This window comes from Cornus florida, unplaced genomic scaffold, assembly GCF_030987335.1.
Source record: "Cornus florida cultivar Cherokee Brave unplaced genomic scaffold, ASM3098733v1 CherokeeBrave_3.0.0_Hap2_Chr02, whole genome shotgun sequence".
Taxonomy (NCBI): Eukaryota; Viridiplantae; Streptophyta; class Magnoliopsida; order Cornales; family Cornaceae; genus Cornus; species Cornus florida.
The window spans coordinates 35,207,704-35,221,874 of NW_026775572.1; positions in this window are offsets into that span (position 1 = coordinate 35,207,704).

The following is a 14,171-nucleotide window of genomic DNA, read 5'->3' on the forward strand; positions in this document are numbered from 1 at the left end:
TACATATAGTCTATATAATTATCATAAATTAACCCTACACAAATCCTAATTGTATAAGGAAAAGAAAATAACTTAAAGTAATAATAATACTAAATATATACTTATCTAATACGTAATATATATATTTATATACACACATAAAATATATATATATATATATACATATCTAACAAAAACTATCATGTATTATTAATAATAATTAATAATTACTACCAATAATACGTACCATAGTAGTACACGTATATATATATATATATACACCCATTACTATATATATAACTACTCTATCCATTATTAATAATAATTATTATTATTAATATCCATATTTATATATATACGCAAATAATATAAATATCTGTATATATATATATCCAACGCCTATGGTTCGTAATCCTACCCATTTAGGCTCCTATCCAAGTAGTACATGTGACCCATTTGGTTGGTCCATTACTACTATCAAAATCCGTTCATTTTAAAATTAAAATAAAATAAAACAAATAAAATAATATAAATACAAATAAACATATAACATGTAAATAAAGAATTACACATCGTCACTTAATTTTACAATTAATTACAAATAATTAAACACATCATTTAAACAAATAAATTCAAATAAATCATTTAAGCAAACAAATCACATTTAAATAATTAATTCAATTAAACACATAAACAAACAATCACACAATCAATTAAATAATTAAAATAATGAAATAAATACCGAGACTATCCTTTTAAAATTAAGGGTATTACAATGGCCTATCAAGGTCCTTCAATTGTATGTTGCAGCACATGAAATTCAATTATCTATCATAAATTATCTTCAGTTGGTATGGACCATATACTTAACTAAATTAATCTAAAGGTGTAGCATGGTCCATTTTCCTTAAGTATAACTTATATAAATTCTCAATTAACATGCCAATATAACTATTGCATAATCTCATCCTTATTGTCACTCTAAGAATGTAAGTAGCATAATCATGAAGAAACAATTTCTAAGACAAGATAAGAGTCTCAACAAGATTATATATAGAATGAAGCACAAATACATCAAAGTGTAATCTGTCACAAATATGCAAAGTTCCTCAAATTTAGATACAATCAAGACATAATTACTTAGCAAGGGTTACATCAAATCCCTAAGAAGAGAGTTAGCCTCTCATGTGCAAGGTGTAAGCCTCCATTGATGATGAAGACTCCATCTCCATAAGCTCATAATTCTACCTTCTTTTCTTCCTCTCCCCTTCTCAATATTTATCTCTCTATCTTTTCACCCAATTCAAACTTAGTGATAGATAATGATGGGTGGTTGATATATAAACTAAAAATACCCTTTAAAGAGATCATATTTCGTAGCCTTTCAAATTCTAAAAGAGTTGAAGACATCCATAAAATCAAGGAAATAAACTTTAACTAAATCAAAGTGTGACAGCTTAGCATTTTGACAGAATTTGCCATGTTATTCTTCTGTATTTTTGACCTATCAATTGTCCAAATTAGCCTTTCCTCTCAACATGAAAAATATAGTGCTATGAGTCAGCTTTCCAAATCATCAAACAATTTAACAATTAGATTTGTTACTCGAGAGATATGGTCAAAATACCACAGGAGTGCAAAGCTGAGTTCTGCCACCTGATAGCATGTTGGTGTCCTCTTGCTCTCTATTTTTAACATCTGAAACGTGGGAATTAGACTTCCATTAAAACATACCAAACATATAGTTATGGCCTTTTTACCAAAGGTGCACAGAGCTGACGACAACTCCTGTCGAGATGCCAGAACTCGCATCGGGACGCGAAGTGCTGATGCTTGGCGTTCGAACGCGAGGTCCTGCATCCGGACGCTAGGTACTGATGCTTGAATTCTTCTTTTCTTCTACAATGCTGGTTATATTCTTCTGTTTGGGCTATTTCTTCTTGAAAACCACTTAATGTTTAGGCCCGATATGCCTTGTGCTCCAAAAGCCCTTAAAACCTTATTTTTATTCTTTTTTCACAATTAGACCTGCAAAAACATAAAAACAGAGGTAATCTATATACAAAGATCAAATAATGGGCTTAACTTATGCAATTAAAGACACTTAAATATGCAATATTTAATGCTTATCAAACCCCCAAACTTATATTTTGTCAGTTCCTTAGTAAAACAAAATTGAAACACAAATTTCTCCTCTTTCGTGGAAGTGACGATTGCATTTAGCATATGCAACAAGCCTTTTAAACCCCTAGGTATCCCTAAAGGATGAGTGCAGTCTGGTGAGGGTTTACCAGAAATGATACCCATAAACATTACGTAACAAGGCTCATTCTAGTATATATTGAAACATATGACTTTAGGGAAAAACTCTATCATAAAGACTACAACAAGTATGCATACAATGACATCTCAAAATAATATTCAATTCCCAGCATTCATGCATCAACAAACTAGTCCACATACATGATCTTTAACATCTCATTTATAATATAATTTCATCTCAAATTCCTTAGAAATGAAACGGAATTTCATTTTCTTTTAAAATGCACTTTTAACCCTTTTATGGCTCATTCAATGTCTTCCACATCCTTAATCTATCTTTTGAAATCATAATCCAAGGCATGTATTTATTTAAACACATTTTGTATTTTTTTTATTTATTATTATTTATTATTTTATTATGCATGATCATGTGCAATGGCTAAGTTCCTTAAGCTTTCTAATCACCCCATGTAACAAGCGTTTAGCCAACGACTCCTAACCAGATGGTCTTAGGACGTTTAGTGTAAAAACACTCCTAAGGGTGTAATGACTCGGAATGGTAAGGCTACGAACTCAAACTAATCATACATCTTACATTCTTTCCTTGTCTTCCTTTTTAATCAATTGACATGTTGAAAAAATATAGTTTTATTCATAAATTTTTTTTTTTTTTCAATGCCAAGGATTATTTCATTCATCCGACTTACTAATTCGAGGAGCCAATTAAGTAAAACCACAAGGAAGGGAATGCAATTTCAGGTGTGCTCAAGGTGCATTGTGAAGTCACTTAGAGATGAAAGACTCCAAAATAAAACATTTAAATCATGCAATGGACCTTTTTTCATTTGAACAATCATGCTAGCAACTTTCAATCATTCCTTGATATCATATATAAGCATACAAGTTGTATTAATCACATAAATTCCCCCAGACTTAGTTCCAACAACACAAAAAATCATTTACCTAAACATACAATATATATATTTTTTTAACATATCAACAATAGAAACACATTTGACAATGACAATATGTATATAAATAGTTATCTCTCAACACCCCCAAACTTAAATGATACATTGTCCTCAATGTATTAAAACAAGTATAGAAAATAAGTATGTATAGAAGTGTAAAAAAAGAGAAACTACCAAGTGCGAAACAGTGATTCCATTACATCCAATTGCATTTAAATTGCCAAATTTCTTCCCCCAAACTTGTACCTGATAATCTGTCCATATAAACTAGGTACCAAGCATAAAAACATAGACATAGATAAGGATATAAATCTGAAATAACATGCTATGTTTTATTAAACCGAAAAAGAAATCAAAATCTGTATATATCAAAAAGTGCACCCACAATTGTCATGCTAAACATGGCCCAAAACATAGAATTATTCAAGAGGGGCAAAAGGCTGACGGAAAACTACTTTGAAATTTATTTATTTATTTATTTATTATATATATATATATATATATATATATTTTAGTTACTTTTTTTTAATTTTGAATTTATGAATGCATAAATGTACAAAAGGAAAAGAAAATAAAAGAAGAAAACAAACTTATAATAAATTGTAAATTAAAATTGTGTGTTGTGTGTGTGTGTGTTTTTGTTTTTTTTTTATCATTCACAACATTGCATCCGAACTGCGCCTAAGGAGTAACGCTCGGCGTATGAAAATTGCATTCGGACGTGGTAAGTGGCATCTGGAAGTGAAAGTGCCCAGGTTCTGGCCTCCGGACGCGAATGATGAGCGCTGAAAAGTGCGTATTTAAACCCCTTAAGCTTTGGCATTCTAGTACCTTTATCTATCTTACTTTGCCGTTTTAGATTGATTTCGTATTATTTCCATTTTCAGGCACTTATCCCGAAAATAAGCTAACTCAGCCAAATAAGAGCTTAATTGAAGCAATTCTGGGATTAAACAAAGAAAGGAGCAAAGTGGAGAAAGAAAGAAGCAAATGAAGCCAAAGGGGAGAAGCAGCAAAGTTCGATTGATCCAACTTGAAGGTTTGATCGATCGAACACTGATCGATCTCAGTACTTCAAGATAGATCCAAACCTTGACCCAAAGCAAAAAGTCCAAAGTTCGATCGATCCAACACTACCCTTCGATTGATCGAACACTTTGTCCTTATTCAAATTATTGATTTCATCCACAGCTGTACCACCCACCAACCACTTTTGTCCTTTTCCTAAAAATATCTTCCAAAAATCTCAAATTTATCTTTTCCCAAAAAGCTCAACCAGTTGGATCGATCCAGCCTAACTTCAATAGATCTCAGCCAAGTTTGATCGATCCAAGTCTAAGGTTCGATCGATCAAACTTCCTTCAGTGCGAAAAAGTTAAATTTCCAGCTCATTGAAAGTTCTCCTTTATCCAATCATTGGGGAATATTGTGTGTACGACCCCAGCTCATTTTGTGTGTCACTTGACCTATCTATAAAAGGAATATGATGCACTTTTTGAGACAATATACAATTCTAGGGATTATTCAAAATGGGGGCAAGTCTTAGGGAGGAAGAAAAGGAGGAAGAGGCTAGAGACACCATTGGAGTTCTTCATCAACAAGGAGCAGATTTCTTCCATGAAGTTAGCCCTTGAGGGTTGGAGCAACATCACCATCAGTGACTAGATATCCTCTTGGGGCTAGAGTTAGCCCCAAGCATGCTTTCTATATCTTAATCTTGTGTATTATTGAGGGATTAGTGTTGTAATTAATGTTTTGACACTTTGATATATTTGGATCTTGATTATTCAATGATTTATGTGGTTAAATGCTTTCAATTGATTATTTCATTCTATCCATATGTCTATGTATGTTAGAATATATGTTCATGTGCTTGTCTCTAGATTTTGTGTTATTGATGCATGTCTATGTGTATTGATACTATAGATTTAGAGATTGTCAAAACATAGTGCTTAAAGGAATGCTCTTGTGATTCTCTAGATGGTTCTTGCTCATTTCTTAATGGATTGTACCTCTCCCTTAGTTTATTTTCATGCTAGTAGTGTAGATGTAGTGTAGTTGTAGTGTAGTGTTAAATGTGAGGACAATCCATGCTTGTTGTTTGATGATCCATACTTTTGAAAGCAAGTAGCATATGTCTCTAACCTTGTGTTGTATTTGGATTGTAAGCTTAATGAAAGGATTAATGACTTGTTTTGATCTATTGTGCCTTTCACATGTTGTTTAGACAATATATACTTCATTGCTTAGATATATTGTGCCTTTCACATGATGTTTAGACAATACATGCTTAACTAGTCATCCTTACTTGTTGAATCAACCAAACACACACACACCAATATTGCAACACACCATTTGCCCTCATTAGTCACTTGTCAATGGTATAGAATTGCATTTCTTGGTGGTGATCTCTAAACCCCAAGACTCTTCTCTCTCTTACTTACTCTTAGTTGTATTCTTTTGTTATCACTTAGTTTAATTTAGTTACTCTCTGATCTAATCAACCAACCAACCAATCGTTTGATCACTCAACCTACTAACCCTAATAGTGATTCTACAACCTTGTTCGACCCTCACAATCCCTTGGGACGATCCCTACTCGCCCTAGCTATATTTTTAGTAAAGGTAGTAGTGGCTTTTATAAATATAAAACTTGGCCCTCGCCTAAATTGCACGCTATTCTTAAGCTTGTGGTACCTCGACGATAGAACCATCAGTGAAGATTGGCATCTGGATGTGGGTCTATTCAATGTTGGCATCCGGACACGGGTAGTGGTGTTTGAACGCGAGAGTGCCCAGTAATGTGCGTCCGGACGCGAGGATTGGTGTCTGGACGCAAATTTGCCTAAATATTTTCTAAAGATAAGCCCGGAAATTCCCGAAGTTGTGACCGAAACCATAATAGGACTATAGAAACCCATGATGACCATTGAAATGGAAATCTAGATGATTCCAAGTGGAATCTCTACTTAGTCATTTTCAACAATTTTTTGGTTTACGGTAACAAAGATATAAGGAAGCTTGGAATAGAAAGAATTGCTTCCTTGGAGTGCTAAATTTAATGTCGATAGCTAGATGATATGGAAATCTCAAAGTAAGGTTTACCCTATACCATGTCTCTCTAGAGAGTCATGCTTCCCAAAATAAGAAAGTTCCTTTATAAGTGGAGAAAAGAGAGCTTGAAGATTAAAAATGAGAAGAGGTAAAGGAATGACCTCAACCCACTCTTCTTCTTCATTTCGGAACTTTGTATTATGGAGTTAATTTGGATTATGGGAAGGTGGATCAAGTGAGGGCACATCAAGTAAAGACTTGTGAATGATCATATTTAGCGCGGGAATTTCTGAAAAAATATCCTTCAAACTTTTAACATCCTCCTTACACTTATCCGGTGGTTCAGGCTCAATATTTTGAGGTAGCTCAATTGAGGGAATAAGAAGAGATGCAAGCTCCCAAGAGAGGATACATTTGATGCTGCCCAATGAGGAGAGTGAATGGGTGGAGAAATATTTATCAAAGAATTTACCTCTCAAATAGATTTGTTAACATCAAAATCTTCACAATTAAAATGAGACAAGCAAGCTTTTAGAGGATCTTCTATTGAAGGAGGTGTATCAAGCAAAGGATTATTTAGGAAAACAATATTTTCATCATTTTTTTTCCCCAATTTGAACCACAAATTCTTCATTTTCATATGTGGCAAGAAATTGATCACTTTGAACCACCATTTCTTCATTCTCACATGTGCTAACAACTTTATCATTCTCGTGATAAGAGCTACTAGGAGTAATCTCATAGTCATCGAATACTCGTTTGAATCGGTTGTAAGCTCCCATGGAAATTCCTCTTCCTCTAAATGATTTAAATCATTAGCTATTTGTTACATTTGGATTTGTATCCTAGCTAAAGCTTGAGAATGAGAATGGATCAACTCAATGATGGGTTGCATGTTAGTCACGGTAGCCAAAATTTGATTGTTATTAGTCATTAGCTCGTCAAATTGTGACGGTGAAAAAAGAAAAGTGGGCTGGAAATAACGATCATTGGGCTGAAAATTTGATTAAAATGTTACCCATGAGATTGTGGGGCTGAATTTTCCATATCATTCCACAAAAAGTTTTGATGATCTCCCCAACCCGAGTCATAACCATTTAAGCATGGATCATTACCCGGTTCAAAGAAATTTACATTTGCTTGTTCTTGATAAAAATTAGAAAATTGTCCCGTTGTAGGACAATCCTTGTATCATGTGTATGACTAGAACAAAATGCACATAACTCGTGTGGTATGTAAAAATGAGTTGAATGATAATTACCCTCCATTTAATACTAATTCAACCATTAGTTTAGATACATAAAAATAATAATAATAATAATAATAATAAAATAATTCACATAAAATATATACAAATAAAGCATAAAGTGCAAATAAATTCAACTTTGAAAACTCACAAAGGGTCCAAAATTTCTAGAATTTTTTAGAATTTTCCTTTCAAGCAAAATAACCCCTTATACTTACACAAATGCACTCAAATACTCCAAAACAAGTTAAAAACAGAATATATATGTACAAAATCCTAAACTAAAAATCAAACCAAATTTAATCTTTAAATCTTAGTCACAAAGCCGTTTGCATTCCCCAACAACAGCGCCAAAACTATGATGCGACCAAGCGTGTACACAAAATAATGTACAACACTTTAGGTTTAGAAATAATGTCAAGTAGACATCATATTTTATAATTTATAAAACCACTAAACACTTATACTATGAAGTATGAAGCGAGTGAGGATTGTCCCCAGAGATCTAAACAATTATAGGTTTTTGGAATTAAATTTTACTTTAGTGCTTATGTGATTGCTAAAAAGGTTAGAACTAATTTTAAGCTGAATGATTGCAATAAAATAATAGAATTTAAAATATTGGAAAGAGACTTAGGGTATAGGATTCACCACTAAGCACATTCCCTAACTCACTAACTTTTAACTAATTGAGGAAATAAAATGTGTAATCTAAATGTGGCTAACAATTGCAATGAAAAGTATGAAGTATCAATTTAAAGCTTGAATCGTTTACCTAATAACAATTAACTAAGTGTAAATCAATTCACCAATTCAAAGCATGGTCCATCAATTCAATTAGCAATTTCAACTCACATTAATCCAGAGGATAATGTAAATTATGGCAACAAGCATGGAAATCAAACACAAATATGGATTGTCTACTTACCTAAGAACGAAAGTGCAATTAAACTAATTAAGCCTGAAATTCACTAAATTCAACAAGAACTTAACCTAATTAAACTAACTGTGTAGTGCAATCCATCTAGTAGAAGCAAATTCCATCAAATCAAAACACAAATACAACTAATTAACACCATGCATAGCCATCACTATAATCAATTAACAAAGAATTCAAGTGTAGAACCTGATTACCAATCAAACACACATAAGACAACATGATATTGACATAGATAATCAAATGAAATAATTATATTATATTATTCAAGACTATACATCAATTATACAATTAAATTCCCAAAAAGTAAAAAGAGTGAGAAATTAGGTTACATGCTTAGCGTTTATCCAACCCTAAGTAAAAGAATCAGCCACTTATGGTTGATGGATTTGAAGACAGAACAATCTCCACCATCTACTTCATCATCTCTGAGCTTCTTCTTCCAAACCCTAGCCCATTCTTCTATTTCTTCTCTTTTGCGTGTTTTTCAGAGAGTGTAATATTACGATACAGAATATAAAACTTTTCCTTATAAAATAATAAAAACTAACTATTAAAATAATGAAAAACTAACCCTAAAAATAATGGTTCACTGGGTGTTAAGTAACAAGCCTATTAGAGTCAAATATGTTACAAAATAAGCCCAAAAGAATTAATCCCGTAACCCTTAAAATAACTCAATCCCATAACTGGTCTGCTGCTAGGAACTTGGCATCCGGACGCAGTGTGTAATATCCCTAATTTTACAAAGGATAGTCCTGGAATTTCATTAATTATTTAATTGAAATTTTTAATGGTTAATTGTTTAATTGCTTAATTTGTTTGAATTACTTGTTGTTATTTGAAGGATGTGTCAGTTTACTTGATTACTTGTTGTTATTTGAAGGATGTGTCAATTTACTTGATTATTTGTGTGATTGTTTTTATTTGCATTGCATTGTTTAAGTTAATTAATTAATTAATTGTTCTGTTTTAATTAGTTGTCTCAATTTTTTTTAATTTAATTATTTTAATTGAATTAATTTTGTGGGATTTAATGCTTTAATTGTTTTAAATTAATTGTGTTAAATGACTGGATTTAGTTACATGGATTTAGTTTTTAATGTGACTGTTATATAGCTTTTCATAGGCAGCCGTTATTGTTTATCACCTAGGTTTACCTATGGGCCGAGTTATATATGGATTAGGGTTTAATATCTAAACCTATATATATGTATATTACATTGGTTTAGGATTAGAAACAAAACCCTTTTCACCCTATTCACTTATACCGTGAAACAGAGAGAAACATAGAGGTATTATAGAAAGTGAGAGAACGAGGAGTGAAACTTGAGAGCGTACTGAGATAGGAGGAGGAAGGAGAGGTTGTTCGTAGGAGAAATCAAGGGCAACAGAGGTGGAACTGTAGTAACATTAACGGAGCATTCAGAAACTGTGGTTTAGAGTTTCAAATCTGAAACTCAAAGGCAAGTTCTATCTTTCTCTTTCCCTTTAATCTATGTTCTGTGCATGCCTAGCTAGACTCCAGGAGTTTAATTAATACTAAAATGAAATAATTGTGCATGCAAAGTCGGAATTAAACAGAGAGTTTCATGTCTGTATATGTTTATACGTGATTTATTTATTTTAGATCTTTATGCATGAACTATGGTATAAGCTTAAATCTTTGCATGGAAAAAACATCTAAAATAACTTAGAATGGACGTATGGGGCTTAGGTTGAAGCTTAGAGGCCTTAACAATGGAGTTTTAGGGTTTACAGAGGCTGAATATACGAAAAACAGATGAAGAAGACGAGTCAGCACGAACTTAGCCGACTGAGTTAGCAATCCAGCCGGCTTAGTTGGACAGCAACGTGGATTTTAGTTTTTAATGCCCAGATTTGTTTTAAAAGCTATTTTAATTAAATCTAATGGGTTAAATGGACTATGGAAGGTTCTAGAGTGTATAATACACCTCTTAGGCCTAAGGAATTGGACAATATGGATTTGAGAATAATTTTTATAAATTATTGAGGGGTTGTTTAAATGGATCTAGTGGCTAAGGATGAGGAATTTGCTTGTTATAGACTTATGAATACTATTGGAAAGTATGTTGATGCTAATAGGTTAAAGCATGTATTAATACAAGGTTAAATGATTAACCTGTAAGTGGAAAATTGGATAATGAATTAAAGTTCTTTACTGTGGTTCTAAAACGGTTTGGATGCTTTGCATAATTTAAAATTGTTAATCATGTCTCCCTATGTTATAAGCATATAATTATTTATCTGCAAAGAAATAAGTATGCTTAGATGGAAGTTATTTAATGTTTTAAATTTACTTTACATTGCATCAGTTATGGTACTGTTTGGAGGAGTTATATGCGTAGTCCTACTTTATAAATTTGAAGGACTGGAATAAGATTTCTAAGTCTTATATTGGATGTATAATTTGATAATACACATGTTTGACTATATGTATGCTTATTCTGGAATATGATTGATGAGTATTTATTCTTATTTTATCAATTATACGGACTTGTGTTATCTAGAGGATTGTATACACCGGTATGGGACAGTGGCATACTAGGTATGGACTAGTTCAAACACTGTGTTCTACCTAACATGGATTGAGTCATGTATTAACCCTAAATGTTAAGTCCATCTCATATTTGTATCATGTCAATAAAATAATTGAATGACCTACTTGGTTTCAGGATGGATTGACTATACATATATTAAACCACTACACAGATGGTTGATATTTTGTGTTAGGAGTACGGATTTTATATATTTATGATATGGTGCCATGGTATGAGCTTGAGTCTCAAGACCATGGTTAGGGCGCGTATATCGCCTAGGATGGATAACTGGATAGTAATTGCTGTTCCCTGGTAGGTCTAGGTACACATGACTATATTATGTGCGATTTGCATGGTATCTCTACTCAGGCTGAGACAAACTTACTGGACTAGCGAGCGTCCTATAGTGTATACTATATATACATATATGGACTACTCTAGATATTTTTGAGTCTATTTAGGATGTATCTGCGTATCGGATTACTGTATGGATCGTAGTAAAATAGGACTTGCATGTGGGCCTGACCCACTCTCTTATTTTTCAGGTGTTCGTCAGTTCCAGAGTTAGAGCTTGGACGTGCGGCTCAGATACAAATATTCATTCCTCCAACTACGTAGGAATCTTTTCTATGTTTAACTTTAGATTCTTTCTCAGGATTTTATTTACTTTCAGTTTGGGATTTTTATTAGGGGTTCACTAGAGATGGATTCCCGAGTTGTTAAATTATTGGAGGGTTCTATTTTAAAGAAGTTTTGGATTGTTGGATCTTAAGTATTCAAATTTTTAAGGATTATGTTTTAGTATTCTTTTCAGCTTTTTAACTTTTATTTCTTAAATTCCTTTTGTATTCTGTGTTCGTTATTATATATTAATTGTTTGATATCCCTCGGGTTTGGCCTGGGCCTGATCAACCCGTGTCTCGGATCTGAGGGGTATCACACAGTGCATAAAAGACTCGCGTCTAGATACGAGGAATGGCGTCTAGAAGCGGCATTTGGCTGCATCCTTGCTTTCTTTTAGAATTTATCCCGATGCTCTGGCTTGACTCAAAAAATGTGGTACTGGACCGATTTAAACCCCGTTTGAACTTTATTGCCCTAAAATACACATAAACATAAATTAGGACAAAACATAAAATTAAGATAAATGCAAAGATTAAAATACTCTAACTTAGGTGCTGAAATATGCAACATTTAAGCAATTATCAGTATTATTGTTCATGATTTGTGTAAAATACTTAATTGATTTACCACTTGGCATTGACTTGAGTGGTATTTACTTCAGCTGGATGGTCTATTTATTTTTTTGCTTTTCTATTTCTTTCTTTTCAGAATTATCAAAGTTGAAAAAGTGGTTCAAATTTTTTTATTTTTATACTTTACCATCCTTTTAGTGCAAGGTGAAAATTGAGAGAGGGGAAAATGGGAAGAGCAAAAGGCAAAAGAGTTATTCTAAATTTAACCCTATATAATTGAATATATAAACTAAATATGTTAGAGTGCAAAAGGGTCAAAGATTGGGCTGCAGAGGATGGAAGTTGGGAGCAGTTCAATGAATGAAACACATGGCAATCGGGTATAAATACTATACAGCACAAAATTTTACCTCTAAATAATTGAATATAAACTAAAAAAGTTATCACTGCTTTGTAGGTCATAAACTAAAAAGTTTACCACTACTTTGTAGGTCTATAAACTAAAAAGGGACTTAAGGGCTGTGCAATGATTTTTTTTTTGCTTTTGTGTTGCTGTGAAGATGCTTCTTGTGGTGTAGTGAAGATGGGACTTAAGGGCTATCCAGTGGTTTTTTTGGCTAATGTTAAACCTTTGAAGATGTATTTTGTGTTCCTATGTAGATGGGACTTAAGGGGCTGTGTAGTGGTTTTATTATGCTAATGTTTAAACTGTGAAAATGTATTTGTGTTTCCTGTGGACATGGGACTTAAGGGGCTGTGCAGTGGTTTTATTTTAGTAATGCTTAAACTGTGAAGATGTATTTTTGTGTTCTTGTAAAGATGGGATTTAAAGGGCTGTGCAGTGGTTTTTATTTTGTAATGTTAAACCTCTGAAGATGGTTTGATTATGAATTTTGTATGCCATGAACAACTTTAGCATTTGTATTTAATGGCTAGATATGCTCAGGTTTGGCATTTGTATGAATTTTTGTTAATGCATGTGAGTTGGTTTCCATTATACAGGTTTGGTTAATGTATATGAGTTGGTTTCCATTATGCAGATTTGGTCAATGGATGGTTTGATTCTTCTTTGAATGAATGATTTATAAGTTTCATTTGTGTCTAAGTAAGTAACCGAAAAAAAAAAACTGATAGAATACAAAACAGGTTTTGTCTAAGGTAGATACACATGATTTCATTTGTGTCTAAGCAAGCAACACATGCTGCCTTTTTTTCCCATTCATTCAACAACTTTAACAAAAGTCCTAAAGCATCTAACAAGCATTTCACAGGGAACAAGACTCATACAATAACTTTTAAAATGATAACAACATCAAAAAGACAAACAACAAAATACATAACAGCAGCCAAAAGGTTGTAATTGCATTTGTTTATTTTCTTCTCCATTTCTTTTTGCATTAAATTGATTTCCTTTATTTTTTGGTCTAGTTGCTTCTGCATTGCTAATACCATGTTCAGCAACTCCCCACCTCTGTCATCAACTATGTCGTTAACACCGAAACTAGGATTTTTAATTGCAGATCTAACTTTTCTATGTTGCCTAACTTCTGATATAAGATCATAAATGAAATGCTTGTAGTAATCAAAAACTTCATCATCCTCCTACATATGAAAATTACATATTGGTGATGGATAATTTAGGCAACCATAAAACCTTCTGCCAGGGTTCCTATTAGTATACGAGGTCTTAATGGGTGTTTTAAAACCACAATAATAATACATCCTTTTTCTTATTATACCCACTTGAGTTTCGATTTGCAAAATTTGAAGCGGATGCCATTGGAAACCTGCAATAGAGAGTGGAAAAGAAGAAGATATGGTGTAGTTCAGGTGAGGGTGAGAATAGGGAGAGAGAGATAAAGAAAGAGAGATAAAATATGGGTATTTATAGTGAGTAATACATGGAACGCCACACAACTCCGTAGGAGGAAGAAGGAAGGGAGGCGATAGAGAGAGAAAGGTTAG